This window comes from Herpailurus yagouaroundi, unplaced genomic scaffold, assembly GCF_014898765.1.
Source record: "Herpailurus yagouaroundi ecotype Mexico unplaced genomic scaffold, PumYag 141, whole genome shotgun sequence".
Lineage (NCBI taxonomy): Eukaryota > Metazoa > Chordata > Mammalia > Carnivora > Felidae > Herpailurus > Herpailurus yagouaroundi.
The window spans coordinates 14,250,006-14,268,920 of record NW_024412396.1 but is presented as its reverse complement, the minus strand read 5'-3'; the positions used below and the strand labels follow the sequence as shown (position 1 = coordinate 14,268,920).

The 18,915-nt window shown below is 40.3% G+C and overlaps 1 non-coding gene across 1 annotated transcript; it reads right to left on the bottom strand.

Annotated features, from left to right (window-relative positions):
• Positions 1-16,294: 16,294 nt before the first annotated feature.
• On the bottom strand, positions 16,295-16,397 carry LOC121032431 (U6 spliceosomal RNA). The gene has a single exon (XR_005791264.1). It is a non-coding gene; the product is annotated as a U6 spliceosomal RNA (small nuclear RNA).
• Positions 16,398-18,915: the final 2,518 nt, after the last annotated feature.

The following is an 18,915-nucleotide window of genomic DNA, read 5'->3' as shown; positions in this document are numbered from 1 at the left end:
GGACAGAAAAATGGACTATGGTAGGCAGAAAAATGACTCCCAAAGAGGTCCGTGTTCTAATTCATGAAACCTATGTTAGGTTAGGTGCAAAAGGTTATTAAAATTGCCAATAGAATTAAGGCTGTTAATCAGATGACCTTCACATAGGGACATTATCCTGCATTATCTGTGTGGGTCCAATCTAATCACAAGGGTTTTTTAAAGTGGAAGAGAGAGGGGCGCCTGGATGGCTCAGTCAGTTAAGTGTCTGACTTCAGTTCAGGTCATCATCTCACAGTTCATGAGTTCTAGCCCCATGTTGGGCTCTGTGCTGACAGCTCAGAGCCTGGAGCCTACTTTGGACTGTGTGTGTGTGTGTGTGTGTGTGTGTGCCCCTCCCCTGCTCATGTTCTGTCTGTCTGTCTCTCTCTCTCTCAAAAGAAATAAACATTTAAAAATAAATAAATAAAAGTGGAAGACAGAGGCAGAAAAGTGTGACAAAAAGAAATGTTAACTGTGGAAGCAGGATCACAGATATGCTAGGTGCTGGGTTTGAATATGGAAGAAGGGGCCATGAGCCAAGGAATGTGAGTGGCCTCTAGACGCTGAAAGAGATAAAGAAGCCAACTCTTTCCTAGAACTTCCAGAAAGGAATGCAACCCTTGGTGATGGTTTCTTTTCATCCTAGTGACACCCATGTCAGACTTCTGACCTACAAAACTACAAGATAGTAAATTTGGGTTGCTTTCAGTCTCAAAGTTTAAGGTATCTTGTTAGTAGCTATAAGAAACTAACACAATGTCTTTTTTCTTCTCTGGCTGACTTTAAGGTTTTCTTTTTTCACTAGTTTTGACAGATAGCATCTTTACATGCCATACACACATTCCTATCTTTTCACTAATAAAAAATGCAATTTAAAAAATTGTGCCATTAAAGAAAAAAGCAATAGCTGAGAAAATGAGTAGAAAATTTAACAATGCATAGTTGAGTTAATTACACAAAACACTTTCTATTGAAGGTAGACATTTAAAAGACATTGCTGATTTCTTAGTTAACTGTAGACAATAGTTTTATAATGCTTATGCATTATTATCAAAGTACTAATATCTTAAAGTAAAGGAAGAAAAAGAAGTATACACTAAAGCTGCCTCATGGTGGAAAGTATTCACAATTAATAATATAAATATTTCCTTACATATCCCACTGAAGGACATAATGTAGGCTATTTTATCTTAAACTAGCCTAATAAATTCAAGAATAATGCTTTAATGACACTATCTATTAATCTAACTAAATTCTATATTCTACCAGGATTACAGAATTAGATTGCCTTTTTAAAGCTCTTTTATTCTGCAATACTCAGACTGATTTTATATATAATGACATTAAGTGTCACAGTAGTCCTAAGAATTTCACCAGGAAACAATAGACATTCCTAAATAAAGCCAATTCCGGAGAGAGAGGGAAGATGGCGGCGTAGGAGGACGCTGGGCTCACCGCGCGTCCTGCTGATCACTTAGATTCCACCTACACCTGCCTAAATAACCCAGAAAACCGCCAGAGGATTAGCAGAACGGAGTCGCCGGAGCCAAGCGCAGACGAGAGGCCCACGGAAGAGGGTAGGAAGGGCGGCGAGGCGGTGCGCGCTCCACGGACTGGCGGGAGGGAGCCGGGGCGGAGGGGCGGCTCGCCGGCCAAGCAGAGCCCCCGAGTCTGGCTTGCAAAAAGCAGAGGGGCCTGACGGACTGTGTTCCGACAGCAAGCGCAACTTCGCGGCTGGGAGGTCATAAGTTAACAGCTCTGCTCAGAAAGCGGGAAGGCTGGAGGACAAAGGGAAGGAGAGCTGCTGAGCCCCCGGACGACAGAGCTCAGTTTGGTGGGGAACAAAGGCGCTCGCCAGCGCCATCTCCCCCGCCCATCCCCCAGCCAAAATCCCAAAGAGAACCAGTTCCTGCCAGGGAACTTGCTCTGCTCCGCGCAAACACCCAACTCTGCGCTTCTGCGGAGCCAAACCTCCAGCAGCGGATCTGACTCCCTCCTGCTGCCACAGGGCCCCTCCTGAAGTGGATCACCTAAGGAGAAGCAAGCTAAGCCTGCCCCTCCTGCCCCTGTGCACCTTGCCTACCCACCCCAGCTAAGACGCCAGATCCCCAGCATCACAAGCCTGGCAGTGTGCAAGTAGCCCAGACAGGCCACCCCACCCCACAGTGAATCCCGCCCCTAGGAGAGGGGAAGAGAAGGCACACACCAGTCTGACCGTGGCCCCAGCGGTGGGCTGGGGGCAGACATCAGGTCTGACTGCGGCTCCGCCCACAAACTCCAGTTATACACCACAGCACAGGGGAAGTGCCCTGCAGGTCCTCACCACGCCAGGGACTATCCAAAATGACCAAGCGGAAGAATTCCCCTCAGAAGAATCTCCAGAAAATAACAACAGCTAATGAGCTGATCAAAAAGGATCTAAATAATATAACAGAAAGTGAATTTAGAATAATAGTCATAAAATTAATCGCTGGGCTTGAAAACAGTATAGCTGACAGCAGAGAATCTCTTGCTACAGAGATCAAGGGACTAAGGAACAGTCACGAGGAGCTGAAAAACGCTTTAAACGAAATGCATAACAAAATGGAAACCACCATGGCTCGGATTGAAGAGGCAGAGGAGAGAATAGGTGAACTAGAAGATAAAGTTATGGAAAAAGAGGAAGCTGAGAAAAAGAGAGATAAAAAAATCCAGGAGTATGAGGGGAAAATTAGAGAACTAAGTGATACACTAAAAAGAAATAATATACGCATAATTGGTATCCCAGAGGAGGAAGAGAGAGGGAAAGGTGCTGAAGGGGTACTTGAAGAAATCATAGCTGAGAACTTCCCTGAAGTGGGGAAGGAAAAAGGCATTGAAATCCAAGAGGCACAGAGAACTCCCTTCAGACGTCACTTGAATCGATCTTCTGCACGACATATCATAGTGAAACTGGCAAAATACAAGGATAAAGAGAAAATTCTGAAAGCAGCAAGGGGTAAACGTGCCCTCACATATAAAGGGAGACCTATAAGACTCGTGACTGATCTCTCTTTCGAAACTTGGCAGGCCAGAAAGAATTGGCACGAGATTTTCAGTGTGCTAGACAGAAAAAATATGCAGCCGAGAATCCTTTATCCAGCAAGTCTGTCATTTAGAATAGAAGGAGAGATAAAGGTCTTCCCAAACAAACAAAAACTGAAGGAATTTGTCACCACTAAACCAGTCCTACACGAGATCCTAAGGGGGACCCTGTGAGACAAAGTACCAGAGACATCACTACAAGCATAAAACATACAGACATCACAATGACTCTAAACCCATATCTTTCTATAAATAAAGCCAATTCCCCATCCTACTCCCAAATGCTAACATTGGCTGGAATCAGGCAAACTCCCTGTTTGCTAACTAAAGCAACTCTGAGGATATTTTTAAGTAATTAAGGGTTAAGGGTTAAGGGTTAAAAGAGGGTATTCAGCTGTGTAGGTACAAGACAACTGAATTTTGGCCATGTAAGTTCACAATTCTCAGATATTTTAAGGTAATCTATGACCATGGAAACGAAAAAAAAAAACTTTTAAACTTTAAAAAAAAATTACACAAGTCATGGCGCTCCTGGGTGGCTCAGTCAGTTAAGAGTCCAACTCTTGGGGCACCTGGGTGGCTCAGTCGGTTGAGCATCCCACTTCAGCTCAGGTCATGATATCTCAGTGTGTGAGTTCGAGCCCTGCGTTGGGCTCTGTGCTGACAGCTCAGAGCCTGGAGCCTGCTTCAGATTCTGTGTCTCCGTCTCTCTGCCCCTTCCCCCCTCATGCTCTGTCTCTCAAACATGAATAAACGTTTAAAAATATTAAAAAAAAAAAAAAGAGTCCAACTCTTGATTTCAGCTCAGATCATGATCTCGTAGTTTGTGGGATTGAGCCCAGCATCGAGCTCTGCTCTAACAGCATGGAACCTGCTTGGAAGTCTCTCTCTTCCTTTCTCTCTGTCCCTACCTGCTCATGCTTACTCTCTCTCTCTCTCAAAATAAATAGATATCCTTTAAAAAAAATACACAAGTCATTTGTGTTCATTTTCAAAAAATTAGAAGAAAAAGGCAAGAATATAAGCCCATAATCCCATTGGCCAGGATAACCTCTTAACACATGGGTGTACCTCTGTTGATCTGGATAATTTCTATTTGCCCTTCCAGATCCCTTTCAATCCCACCACGCTGCTCTATGCCTTAGGAGGTCGATATATATTGATGGCATCAAAGGCCCTTTTCCAGGCTGTCTTCTACTTGAGCTCAGTGAATGAAAAACACTGGTAAGAGAGTATGGGGAGGAGGGAAAGAGAGGCCAAGACATTCATTCTCCAGCAGCCACACTGTAGAGTTGCTATGGGAAGGTTACATGCCTTTAGAAACGTCACAGAGCCCGTCAAAGGCATTTCCTCATAGCTCTCCCTGCCCTCACAGTCCCTTCCTATAGCCCCTTCAGGTACACCTGCAGGTGGTAAGAACATCCTACCCTCCACACCCTTATCAGCTCCAGGTTCTATACTATTCCTTTTTGTTTCTCTATATGCTGCCTACACCTTTTGAATAATCCCTATGTTGAACTCTCCCCAATTACTCAAATTGAGTGTGTCATCTGTATCCTGCTCTACCTTGGCTAAAACCTTTTTCTAGGTTTTTCAGTATAAATTATATATGTTATAATTACATATATAATATTATATATACACATTCATGTTTTTACAAAATATCAGCATAATATGCCAGCTATTATATAGCTATATCAAAATCTATACAAATCACTATTATTCAAAATTTTCATTGTTTCCATTTTTCTACTCTAAACAGTGATGCAATAAATATGTCTCTTTATACATATGTTTTTGCCCTCTTGGCTATATTATTGTCAAAGGATACATTCTTAGCAGCAGTATATCTGGGACAAATATGTGCATATTTAAGGTTTTTGATATTGCCAAATAGCTTTTCAAAAAGGCCATAATGATATTCACTTCCCCATGTAGAGTACAAGAATGCCCAAATACCCATTATCTCACGAAAATTCTACCAAAACATTTTTTGAAGAAAGAAAATCAACCTTTTCATTTGTGCTGTATTCATACCACATAGTACTTGGCACTGAAGTTATACCCAAAGCCACCAAGTTGATAGCTGGATAACAATTCAAACATCAGCTCTTAATGCCAATTTCAGAAACCATAAAATAGAACTTTCTGATATCTCCTCCCTTTCCCACATGGCCACAGTAAATACAGCCTTTTAACCTATAAAATGTAATGTGTAAAAATTTCCACTAATTTGTTGCAAGTGGAAAAACTCATACATATAAGGCTAAAAACCTAAGGCAAATTTAATAAAGTCCTTAATTTTAAAGAGTCCTTCTCTTACTCCTTCTCTTAAATCCTTCTTTTACAGAGTATAAAGGAAAATTATCACACACTGAAATTTAAGCCAATCCCATAAAAATGAATTGAATCCTATGGCTGTGGAAGATACCAGAATTCAGTGTTATTGGGGGTACAAGGATGGGTGAAATGTGTCCATCTTCCCCCACAGCTGCTGTATAATGCAGGAAACAGAAAGAGGCAGGAATAGCACTAATGGTGGCTTAAAAAGAGTGGAAATGAGGGGAGGAGCCAAGATGGCAGAACAGCATGGAAGTTTTTTTGTGTGTCTTGTGTCCATGAAATACAGCCAGTTCAACACTAAACCATCCTGCACACCTAGAAAATTAATCTGAGGATTAACAACAATCTGCACAATCTGAACCACACAAATCAGCAAGTACATGGGGCGGAGAGGTGAACTGGTGCAGAGAGAAGCCATGGAGAGCAGGGAGCTGTTTCTGTGTGTGGAGAGAGGACGGAGATGGGGGCGGGGGAATACGGGAAAAGCACCCCCCCAAAAGCAGCTGGAAAGAAAGTGAAAAAGTGGAAACAGCTGCAGGGACTGAACTAAAAAGGGAGAAAAAAGAAAGGAGAGGATTTAAATTCCATTAAGACTATAAACAGGGGGAGTGCAGAGTCTGAAACTACAGCTCAATACCTGGAGAAGGGCAAATCCCCAGGAACAGAGTGGAGTCCAAGGGTCTTCGGGCCACAAAGGGAGAGGCAGTTCCCCTGCTGGGATGACATTTGGTAGAGTCCATGTGGCTACCACCACGGATTCCAGAGGTGCCAGCAGACCGCAGAGAGCAACCACATTCTCTGGTGCTGGAACAAGGTCATGAAGGGTGAAGCCTGGTACTAGATGTGTGTTGTGATTTTCCATATCTCTGAAATGCTTCTGCTACACTGTCTCACAAACTTTTTCTGGGGCGGGCTGGCACCTAGCCACAGTCTCTGGGCATTGGCAGCAGCACGGTCCCGTGAACGCTCCTGGGTGGGGCAGGTACCTGGCCATTGCTTAGTAACACTCTGCTGTAGAGGGTCAGAACGGGTCAAAACCACAGTCCCTCCAAAGTGAGGGGTTGGGAAACACAGCTGTATCTGAGATAAAACTCAGAAGGGAGGTGCCACCTGGCAGCCTTACGGCTTGGTGACAGACAGTGTAAAAGCAGGGAGTGGACGGAAGCTGGAGACAAAGAATGGGTGCGCAACTGGGGGCTGGGGAGAAGAGAGTTCCGATACTAGAGACTGGGTGCCTGAGTGACATCATTTTCACCCCTCCCATGCATGCGCATACACACCTACAAGCACCACAACAATCTACCCCAGTAGCTAAGCAGTGCCATCTACTGGAGAATGGAGTCATTACACTAAGCCCCACTCAACTGTGCCAATCTTGCACTTCAGGAACACCCCAAGTCTCTCTGTGGGCTTAGTTTATGGACTACAAAGTGCTTCATAGTGCTTGACTTCTAGGGAAAAACAATGTAATTTCAATCGTATTTCAGTCTGTTCACTGTTCAATTATTCAATTTTCTTTTTTTTTCTTTTTCATTTCTTTTTCTTGAATACAGAAAGACAAAAAATTTATTTTTACTTTCAACTTTTATTACAAATATTTTTTAATTTTTTTCTATTATATTTTTCACTTTTTGGTAAATTTCTCAAATTCTATTTTACTTCCATCATTTCATCTTATTGTATTTCATTTCTTCAAATATTCCAATGTTTCTTTTTTTTTCCTTTTCCCTTTTTCTCTAATCTGTCAAGCTCCTTTCAACACCCAGAAAAAAACACACCTAGGATCTACCATCATTTATTTGAGTGTGTGTGTGTGGCATTTTTAATTTTTAATTTTAATTTTCTTTTTACTTAATTAATTCCTTTCTTCCTTCAAAATGGTGAAACAAAGGAATTCACCCCAAAAGAAAGAGCAGGAGAAATGACAGCCAGGCACTTAACCAACACAGATATCAGCAAGATGTCTGAACCAGAATCTAGAATCACTATAAAAAGAATACTAGCTGGAGTTGAAAATAGATTAGAATCCCTTTCTGTGAAGATAAAAGAAGTAAAAGATAGTCAGGATGAAATAAAAAATGCTATACTGACCTGCAATCTCGAATGGATGCTGCAGCGGCAAGGATGCATGAGGCAGAGGAGTGAATCAGTGATATAGTGGACAAACTTATGGAGAATAACAAAGCAGAAAAAAAACAGGGAGACTAGGCAAAAGAGCACGATTTAAGAATTAGAGAAATCAGTGACTCATTAAAAATGAACATCAGAATCATAGGGGTCCCAGAAGAGGAAGAGAAAGACACAGGGGTGGAAGGGTCATGTGAGCAAATCATAGCAGAAAACTTTCCTAACCTGAGGAAAGACACAGATATCAAAATCCAGGAAGTACAGAGGACTCCCATTTGATTCAACAAAAACTGGCCATCAACAAAGCATATCATAGTCCAATTTACAAAATACTCAGGCAAGGAGAGAATCATGAAAGCAGCAAGGGAAGAAAAAAGTCCTTAACCTACAAGGAAAGACAGATCAGGTTTGCAGCAGACCTATCCACAAAACCTTGGCAGGCCAGAAAGGAGTGGCAGGATATATTCAATGTGCTGAATTGGAAAAATATACAGCCAAGAATTCTTTATCCAGCAAGGCTGTCATCCAAAATAGAAGGAGAGATTAAAAGTGTCCCAGACAAACAAAAATTAAAGGAGTTCGTGACCACTAAACCAGCCCTCCAAGACATTTATGGGGGACTCTCTGAGGGGAGAAAAACAGGAAAAAAAAAAAAAAAGACCAAAAGCAACAAAGACTAGAGAGGACCAGAGAACACCACCAGAAACTCCAACTCTACAAGCAACATAATGGCAATAAATTCATATCTTTCAGTACTCACTCTAAACATCAATGGACTCAATGCTCCAATCAAAAGATATAGGGTAATAGACTGGATAAGAAAACAAGACCCATCTATATGCTGTTTACAAGAGACCCACTTTAGACCTAAAGACACCTTCAGATTCAAAGTAAGGGGATGGAGAACCATCTATCATCCTAATGGTCACCATAGAAAGCCGGAGTAGCCATTCTTATATCAGACGATCTAGACTTTAAAACAAAGACTGTAACAAGAGATGAACAACGGCATTATATCATAATTAAGGGGTCTATCCACCAAGAAGACCTAATGATTGTAAACATTTATGCGCCAAATGTGAGCGCACCCAAATATATAAGTCAATTAATCACAAACATAAAGAAACTCACTGATAGTAATACCATAATAGGGGACTTCAACACCCCACCCACAGCAACAGACAGATCATATCATCAGAAAATCAACAAGGAAACGATGGCTTTGAATGACACACTGGACCAGATGGACTTAACAGGTATATTCAGAACATTCCATCCTAAAGCAGCAGAGTATACATTCTTCTCCAGTGCACATGGAACATCCTCCAGGATACATCACATCCTGGGACACAAATCAACCCTCAGCAAGTACAAAAAGACTGAGATTGTACCATGCATATTTTCAGACTACAACACTATGAAACTCGAAATCAACCACAACAAAAAATTTGGAAAGATAACAAATACTTGGAGACGAAAGGACATCCTACTAAAGAATGAGTGGGATAACCAAGAACTTAAAAAGGAAATTAAAAAGTACATGGAAGCCAATGAAAATGATAACCCCACAGCCCAAAACCTCTGGGACACAGCAAAGACGGTCATAAGAGGAAAGTATAGCGCAATCCAGGCCTTCCTAAAGAAGGAAGAAAGGTCTCAGATATACAACCTAACCTTACACCTTAAAGAGCTAGAAAAAGAACATCAAATCAAACCCAAAACCAGCAGAAGACAGGAAATAATAAAGAATGGAGCAGAAATCAATGCTATCAAAACCAAAAAAAAAAAAAAAAAACCCCACAAAAAACAAAAAAACAGTAGAACAGATCAATGAAACTAGAAACTGCTTCTTTGAAAGAATTAACTGGGGCGCCTGGGTGGCGCAGTCGGTTAAGCGTCCGACTTCAGCCAGGTCACGATCTCGCGGTCCGTGAGTTCGAGCCCCGCGTCAGGCTCTGGGCTGATGGCTTGGAGCCTGGAGCCTGTTTCCGATTCTGTGTCTCCCTCTCTCTCTGCCCCTCCCCCGTTCATGCTCTGTCTCTCTCTGTTCCAAAAATAAATAAACGTTGAAAAAAAAATTAAAAAAAAAAAAAAAAAAGAAAGAATTAACAAAATTGATAAACCACTAGCCAGTTTGATCAGAAAGAAAAAGGAAAGGACCAAATCAATAAAACTAAGAATGAAAGAGGAGAGATCACAACCAACACAGCAGAAATACAAACAATAATAAGAGAATGTTATGAGCAATTTTACGCCAATGAAATGGGCAATCTGGAAGAAATGGACAAATTCCTAGAAACATATACACTACCAAAACTGAAACAGGAAGCAATAGAAAATTTGAACAGACCCATAACCAGTAAGGAAATCGAATTGGTAATCAAAAATCTCCCAAAAAACAGGAGTCCAGGGCCAGATGGCTTTCCAGGGGAATTCTACCAAATATTTAAAGGAGAGTTAGCACCTATTCTCTTGAAGCTGTTCCACAAAAAAAGAAATGGAAGGAAAACTTCCAAACTCTTTCTAGGAAGCCAGCAACACCTTAATTCCAAAACCAGACAAAGACCCCACTAAAAAGGAGAACCATAGACCAATTTCCCTGAAGAACATGGATGCAAAAATCCTCAACAAGATATTAGCCAACCGGATCCAACAATACATTAAAAAAAAATAGTCACCATGACCAAGTGGGATTTATACCTGGGATGCAGGGTGGGCTCAATATCCCCAAAACAATTAACATGATTCGTCACATCAATAAAAGAAAGGACAAGAACCACATGATCGTCTCAATAGATGCAGAAAAGCATTTGACAAAATACAGCATCCTTTCTTGACAAAAACCCTCCAGAAAGTAGGGACAGAAGGATCATACCTCGAGATCATAAAAGCCATATATGAACGACCCAATGCTAATACCATCCTCAATGGGGAAAAACGGAGAGCTTTCCCCCTAAGGTCAGGAACAAGACAGGGATGTCCACTCTCGCCACTGTTTTTCAACAAAGTATTGGGAGCCTTAGCCTCTGCAATCAGACAACACAAAGACACAAAAAGAATCCAAATCGGCCAGGAGGTCAAACTTTCACTCTTTGCAGATGACATGATACTGTAAATGGAAAACCCTCAACATTCCCCCCAAAAACTGCTAGACCTGATCCATGAATTCAGCAAAGTGACAGGATATAAAATCAATGCACAGAAATCGGTTGCATTCCTAAACACCAACAATGAAGCAACAGAGAGAGAAATCTAGGAATCAATCCCATTTACAATTACACCAAAACCATAAAATACCTAGGAATAAATCTAACCAAAGAGGTGAAAAATCTATACACTGAAAACTATAGAAAGCTTATGAAAGAAATTGAAGAAGACACAAAAAAATGGAAAAACATTCCATGCTCCTGGATAGGAAGAACAACTACTGTTAAACTGTCGATAGCACCCAAAGCAATCTACATATTCAATGCAATCCCTATCAAAATAACACCAGCATTCTTCACAGAGCTGGAACAAACACTCCTAAAATTTGTATGGAACCAGAAAAGACCCCGAATAGCCAAAGCAATCTTGAAAAAGAAAACCAAAGCAGGAGGCATCACAATCCTGGACTTCAAGCTGTACTACAAAGCTGTAATCATCAAGACAGTACGGTACTGGCACAAGAACAGACACTCAAGTCAATGGAACAGAATAGAGAACCCGGAAATGGACCCTCAAACGTATGGCCAACTAATCTTTGACAAAGCAGGAAAGAATATCCAATGGAATAAAGACAGTCTCTTCAGCAAGTAGTGCTGGGAAAACTGGACAGCGACGTGCAGAAGAATGAACCTGGACCACTTTCTTACACCATACACAGAACTAAACTCAAAATGGATGAAAGACCTCAATGTAAGACAGATAGCCATCAAAATTCCCGAGGAGAAAGAAGGCAAAAACCTCTTTGACCTCAGCCACAGCAACTTCTTACTCAACACGTCTCTGGAGGCAAGGGAAACAAAAGCAAAAATGAACTATTGGGACCTCATCAAAATAAAAACCTTCTGCACAGCCAAGGAAACAATCAGCAAAACTAAAAGGCAACTTACGGAATGGGAGAAGATATTTGCAAACGACATATCAGATAAAGGGTTAGTATCCAAAATCTATAAAGAACTTCTCAAACTCAACACCCAAAACAAATAATCCAGTGACGATATGGGCAAAAGACATGAAGAGACACTTCTCCAAAGAAGACATCCGGATGGCCAACCGACACATGAAAAAATGCTCAACATCACTCATCATCAGGGAAATACAAATCAAAACCATAATGAGATACCACCTTATACCCCTCAGAATGGCTAACATTAACAACTCAGACAACAACAGAATGCAGAGAAAGAGGATCTCTTTTGCATTGTTGGTGGGAATGCAAGTTGGTGCAGCCACTCTGGAAAACAGTATGGAGGTTTCTCAAAAAACTAAAAATAGAACTACCCTACAAATCAGCAATTGCACTACTAGGTATTTATCCAAGGGATACAGGTGTGCTGTTTCAAAGGGACACAAGCACCCCAATGTTAATAGCAGCACTATCAACAATAGCCAAAGTATGGATAGAGCCCAAATGTCCATTGATGGATGAATGGATGAAGAAGATGTGGTTTATATTTAATATGGAGTATTATTCTGCAATCAAAAAGAATGAAATCTTGCCATTTGCAACTATGTGGATGGACCTGGAGGGTATTGTGCTAAGTGAGATTAGTCAGTCAGAGAAAGACAAACATCATATGACTTCATTCATATGAGGGCTTTAAGAGACAAAACAGATGAACATAAGGGAAGGGAAACAAAAATAATATAAAAACAGGGAGGGGAACAAAACAGAAGAGACTCATAAATATGGAGAACAAACAGAGGGTTACTGGAGGGGTTGTGGGAGGGGGGGTGGGCTAAATGGGTAAGGGGCATTAAGGAATCTACTCCTGAATCACTGTTGCACTATAAGCTAACTAATTTGGATGTAAATTTTTTAAAAACTTAAAAATAAATTTTAAAAAAATTAAAAAAAAAGAAATAGCCTAATGGTGATATGCAAATTCTATCATTTTATTTGTTGGATTACCTTTATAATAACACACTTAACCTCATCAACTCCTATCAGCAAGTGCTGCAATTCATATAGGAAATGCAGGATAAATGTTGGATTCCTTCCCTTAATCTACCAGTTTTAAAAATAATGAATTGTTGGGGCGCCTGGGTGGCGCAGTCGGTTAAGCGTCGGACTTCAGCCAGGTCACGATCTCGCGGTCCGTGAGTTCGAGCCCTGCGTAGGTCTCTGGGCTGATGGCTCAGAGCCTGGAGCCTGTTTCCGATTCTGTGTCTCCCTCTCTCTCTGCCCCTCCCCCGTTCATGCTCTGTCTCTCTCTGTCCCAAAAATAAATAAACGTTGAAAAAAAAATTAAAAAAAAAAAATGAATTGTTTCTTTATCATTCTCCAAAGGTCACACACACGCACACACCCACACACCCACGCACACACAATCATGAACTTTGCAATTTAAACATTTTGATGGGTATCAATCCATTGTAATTATTGTCATTATTGAGCTCAAATTGTCCCGTTTTGGACCATTAGTAGCCCTTTAAAACTGGTTCCTGAATCATTGACATGATGCTAGTAGTATTTGATTCTTTCTATCTGGTAATGTAGGATATTCTAGGTTTGTTTTGTTCATTTCTTGCCCAATCCTAGATTTTACCATTTCTCTAAGAACTCAAGTTTCTTTTAATGGAAATTGTAATAAGAATTGTAGATTGTGCCACAGTCTGGGCACAAAGGATGCTCACTGTTTCTGGATTGATCATTGTTTCTAGGCCTGTTCAGCAGACAGTACTAAGAAATCTATGTAAAATATTGTTGCATCCAGATTGAGAGTTCCAGTTCCAACTCAAGCTTTTATGGAACTTCTTTTCTATTATCTCTGTATGTCCTTTCTTCCATATGAGAATTCTGATTCTCAAGAATGTAGAGGATGATAAAATTAATATAACCTGTAATTATTCATTTTATCTCCTACTACACACACAGCAGTCTCAGAATAATAATACTAATATTATTACCAATATGGTTACCGAAAACATTAAAAAAATTCATACCCTCTTCTGTTCTTAAGATAGTTGTACTCCGTTTACTTTGTCAGACCATTACATACTACATTTTCTATCTCTCTTACTCAGTGGTGTGCTAGAGCCAGCTCACACCAGCTCAGGATAGCGAATTGTTAAATATTCAGAAACTTTGCCAGAAACCTGGTTTTTAAACACATCCATTGTTAAAACTAAATTATATAAACTTACAACTAAGTATATTAAAAGCAAAGGTAGAAAATACTCAAAACTCATCAGTTCCTAATTATTTTGCTACATATGACTAGCTATGCTTTTCAGATTATTTAAATTTATTATATCTGCATGGTGAAAATACTATATTACTGTGTAATGGTGAGTGGTACATGACTCTTCTCAGCTCTGCATTCAGTGACATCACACTGGTAGATGTGATGTGAATCAGAATAGTCACACCACAGAAATTGGTAAATGACACAAATTAGGACTTGATTTGTTGTTGTTGTTGTTGCTTAACGTTTATCTATTTATTTTGAGAGAGAGTGTGTGTGTGAGCAGGGGAGGGGTAGAGTAAGAAGGAGAGAGAGAATCCCAAGCAGGTTGTGTGCTGACAGTGACAATGTGGGGCTCGATCTCATGAACTGTGAGATCTTGCCCTGAGCTGAAATCAAGACTTGGATGCTCAATAGACTGAGCCACCCAGGAGCCCCTTGATTTGTTGTTTTTCATGATTGTGTAGACTTTAAAAAGTGGAGAAAATTTTAATAATGAAAATTAAACTTTAAAAAGGGTATCGGTTGAGCATCTGACTCTTGATTTCGGTCATGGTCCCAGAGTTGTGGGATCCAGCCCCGTGTTGGGCTCCATGCTGAGTGTGGAGCCTGCTTGGGATTCTTCCTCTCTCTCCCTTTGTCCCTGTCTCCTCCACGCACTCTCTCGATAGATAGATAGATAGATAGATAGATAGATAGATAGATAGATAGATAAAATAAAGGACATTGTGTCTGTAGCCATTTTGAATAGCACCCCAAAAATGAGAAGATATTTGAACACTATTACCCAATTCATCAAAGAGGTCACTTGCATCATTGACAAATGAGTGCACTTCTCTTACACATCTTCATTGTTTCACATTTGTGTTACTCATTAACAGAAACAAAAATAGCAACCAACATTCACGTTAAAAGGAATCTCATTCATCAGTGATATGAGTGACTTCTTTGCTCAATCAGATAGGAATCATGCATGCATTTATTCAGGTCTGATTTTTGAGACACAATTGTTGGTGAGACAAATTTAAAAAACTGGTTGGACTTTGCAAAAAATAGCATCTCACACTGAAGTTACAGGCATGGGTTGAAAAACAAGGGTTTTTAATTTGAAATTTGTTATTTCTTAAATAACCTCCTTGTACTCTTACCCTTTCATCTTAGTTATACAGTTAACCATATATTTAGTCCTCGTCAGTCCTTATTTTGATGTCCTTCTGGTCATTTCAAATGTGTGAAGCTCATTCTCTTGTAGATTCCTTAGGCAGGGTTCACTGGAATAATGTTCCCTGAGTTCTTGCTTGTTGACAATGGTAACCTAATTTTCTTATCCTTATAAGTCACCTGCTCTTTTTTCCTAGATATGCCCCAACTTGTTCCTTTTCCTTTATGTTCAGTGATTTTACTAGACTATGTCTTGTCGCTGGTCCTTCTGATTCAATATTCTCAGTTATGCCTTCAGTGTGAAATTCAAATGTTTGTTTTTTTTCAGGAAATTTTTCTTAATTATAGTATTTAGTATTTGTTCTGTTCCTTTACTTTGGCTTTCTTCTTCAAGGATGCCATAATACATGTAACTAATCTTCTTTGTCCATCCTCAATATTTGTTGCTTCCTCTTGACTCCCTTCAATCTCATACTTGATTGATTTTTTTGTTGTTGTTTTTTAATTTTCCTCCACCTTCTGTTTCTTCCAAGGCAATATGTAATGGGTTTGTTCAGTCTTGTGTTCCTTCTAATTCAGTCTTCACTTTTGAAATTAATTTTTTTTTATTGTTTATTCCTTGCTGAGTTGTCACCTCATTTCTGAGTTTTTCTAATTATGATATATAGTAGACACCCCTTATCTGTGGGGAATCTGTTCCAAGGTGCCCAGTGGATGCCTGGAACCACAGATAGTACCAAACCCTACATATACTATATTTTTTCTATACACACATACCTATGATAAAGTTTATAAATTAGGCACAAGAGATTAACAGCAATAATAAAAGAGAACAATTATAACAATCTACTGTAATTAAAGTTGTGTGAATGTGGTCTCTCTCTCAAAATATCGGACTGTACTCACTCTTATGACAATGATGATGATGATGTGAGATGACGAAATGCCTACATGATGAGATGAAGTGAGGGGATGATGTAGGTGCTGTGACACAGTGTTAGGAGACTACTGACCTCTGATGATATGCCGGAAGGAGGATCATCTGCTTCGTGACCACAGATAACAGAAACCACAGACAGCGAAACCATGAATAGGGGTGGACTACTACTGTGTTTTGTTTTCTCAGGTCTTGTAACATTTTAATATCTTTCGTCATTTTGAAATAGTAGATCACAGGATTTTTGTGTTTAAATATGGAATGCTTGCAAACGTGCGTGCCATCCTTGAGCAGGGACCATGCTAATATCTGTATCATTCCAATTTTAGTATATATGCTGCCAAAGCAAGCACAATAGACGACAGTTCTGATCTGTATTGTGGGCATGTCTTTCTGGCATAGGAACAGTAGTGTACTTCTCTTTCTCTTTTTATTATAATAACTTTGTATGGGAATTGGCCTTAATACTTTTTAGTTATTTATTTTGTTTATTCATTTTTGAGAGAGAGAGACAGAGCAGGGGCAGGGTAGAGAAAGAGACACAGAATCCGAAGCAGGCTCCAGGCTCTGAACTGTCAGCACAGCCCCAATGTGGAGCTCGAACTCATAAGCTGTAAGATCATGATCTGAGCTGAAGTTGGTGCTTAACCAACTGAATCACCCAGGCACCCCTTAGTTATTTTTACATAAAAATGGTTTTTCTGGCCACCTACACTAAGCAAGTTACGGGAAACCTTCTCTAACATCACAGAGTTCTCTCTTTATTTGTTTTTGTGTGGGAGTCAATAATACAGTGCCTTAAATCATGGAAAGAGCCCAAATGTCCACCAACTGATGAATGGATAAAGAAGATGTGGTATATACATACAATGGACTACTACTCAGCAATGAAAAAGAATGAAATCTTGCCATCTGCAACGATGTGGATGGAACTGGAGGGTATTATGCTAAGTGAAATCAGTCAGTCAGAGAAAGACAGATATCATATATTTTCACTCATATGTGGAAGTTGAGAAACTTAACAGAAGACCAAGGGGGAAGGGAAAGAAAAAAATATATTAAGTTACAAAGAGGGAGGCAAACCATAAGAGACTTTTTTTAGATCTTTCTTTTTTAATGTTTATTTATTTTTGATAGAGAAAGACAGAGTGCAAGTGGTGGAGGGGCAGAGAGAGAGGGAGGCACAGAATTTAAAGCAGTCTCCAGGCTCTGAGCTGTCAGCACAGAGCCCGACGTGAGGCTTGAACCCATGAACCGCAGGATCATGACCTGAGCCTAAATTGGAAACTCAACCAACTGAGCCACCCAGGCGCCCTGTAAGAGACTTTTAAATACAGAGAACAACCTGAGGGTGGAAAGGGGGAAGGAGGGGGAAGAGGGGGAAATGGGTGATGGGCATTGAGGAGGGCACTTGTTGGGATGAGCACTAGGTGTCTTATGTGATGAATCACAGGAATCTACTCCTGAAGCCAAGACCACACCGTATCACTATATGTTAGCTAACTTGACAATAAATTATGTATATAAAAAAACAGATCTGAAAAAATAAACGTGACAATTTTAAAAAATAATACGGTAGCTTGTTTTCTGAGCTTTTCTTTGTTCTATTGCCATACCCCACTTTAATCTACACCTTCTCTTTTCTTCATCTCTGTTGTCTCTATCCTGCTCAATTTTAATTCCATTTCTTCTTTGGAAGCATTTGACTATACTTAACCTTTTGTTCCTCCACAGACATTTCCAAATCAAGTCTGTCAGTTTCCTGGAAAAATCCATTAGAATTTATTTTCTATATTTCATTTGAGTATTTAAAAATTATATATATCTCAGGACTCCTGGATGGCTCAGTTGGTAGATGGAGCATGCATCTCTTGATCATAGGGTCCTGAGTTCAAGCCCCATATTGGGCGTGGAACTTACTTTAAAAAGAAAAAAAAAAGGCAACAAATATTATGTATGTATCTCTTTCATACATTAGAAGGGTAAATACTCTTTCAAGATAGTTTTGTTTTAGATGCATGTTTGTATGTGTGTGTGTAAGCACACATGAATGTTTTAGGACATGTAACCGTGTCGAAAAGTATGGAAACCACTGCCGTTGGTCATCCAGAAGGCTACTGCAGCACTGATTCCCCTTTGGGCTCCCTCTTTTCCGTCTGGTGTTCATTTTCTTATTGACTGTTTTAAAACCACCTTTTATCAGGGCGCCTGGGTGGCTCAGTCGGTTAAGCGTCGGACTTCGGCTCAGGTCATGATCTCGCAGTTTGTGGGTTCGAGCCCTGCGTCAGGCTCTGTGCTGACAGCTCAGAGCCTGGAGCCTGCTTCAGATTCTGTGTCTCCCTCTCTCTCTGCCCCTCCCCTGTCCATGCTCTGTCTCTGTCTCAAAAATAAACATTAAAAAAAACCACAAAAAAAACCTACCTTTTATTTCTGGGCTCCATACAGATCTCTAGGGGAGAACTACTGACAGTGGTGATGGAGTGTGAAAGGGGGCTGGGAGAAAAAAAGCCAGGAGTTTCCTGCCTCCCTCAAATTTCACACCACAGGACCATCTCTTACACACCTGCTCATGCAGTCAGCAGGGAACTGCTGCTGGAATTTTTAGCTAGCCTTCTCATCCCTTGCCACACGATCTACGGGGTTGTAAAATTAGACAGTAAATCATAAGAGACTAAAGAAATGTTAGAAATGTCTTCACTCTTAGGAAAACAGTTTGAAGACAAATAGTCTAGGCTCCTGCTGGAATTCTAACAGATAAACCTCAAAGCTCCCTCTGCTGGCAGCCAGTATTAACCACCACTAGTCAACAATTACAAAATAATGCAGACTTCATTGGTACATATTTTTAAGATGGTGATCACACACAGGGAT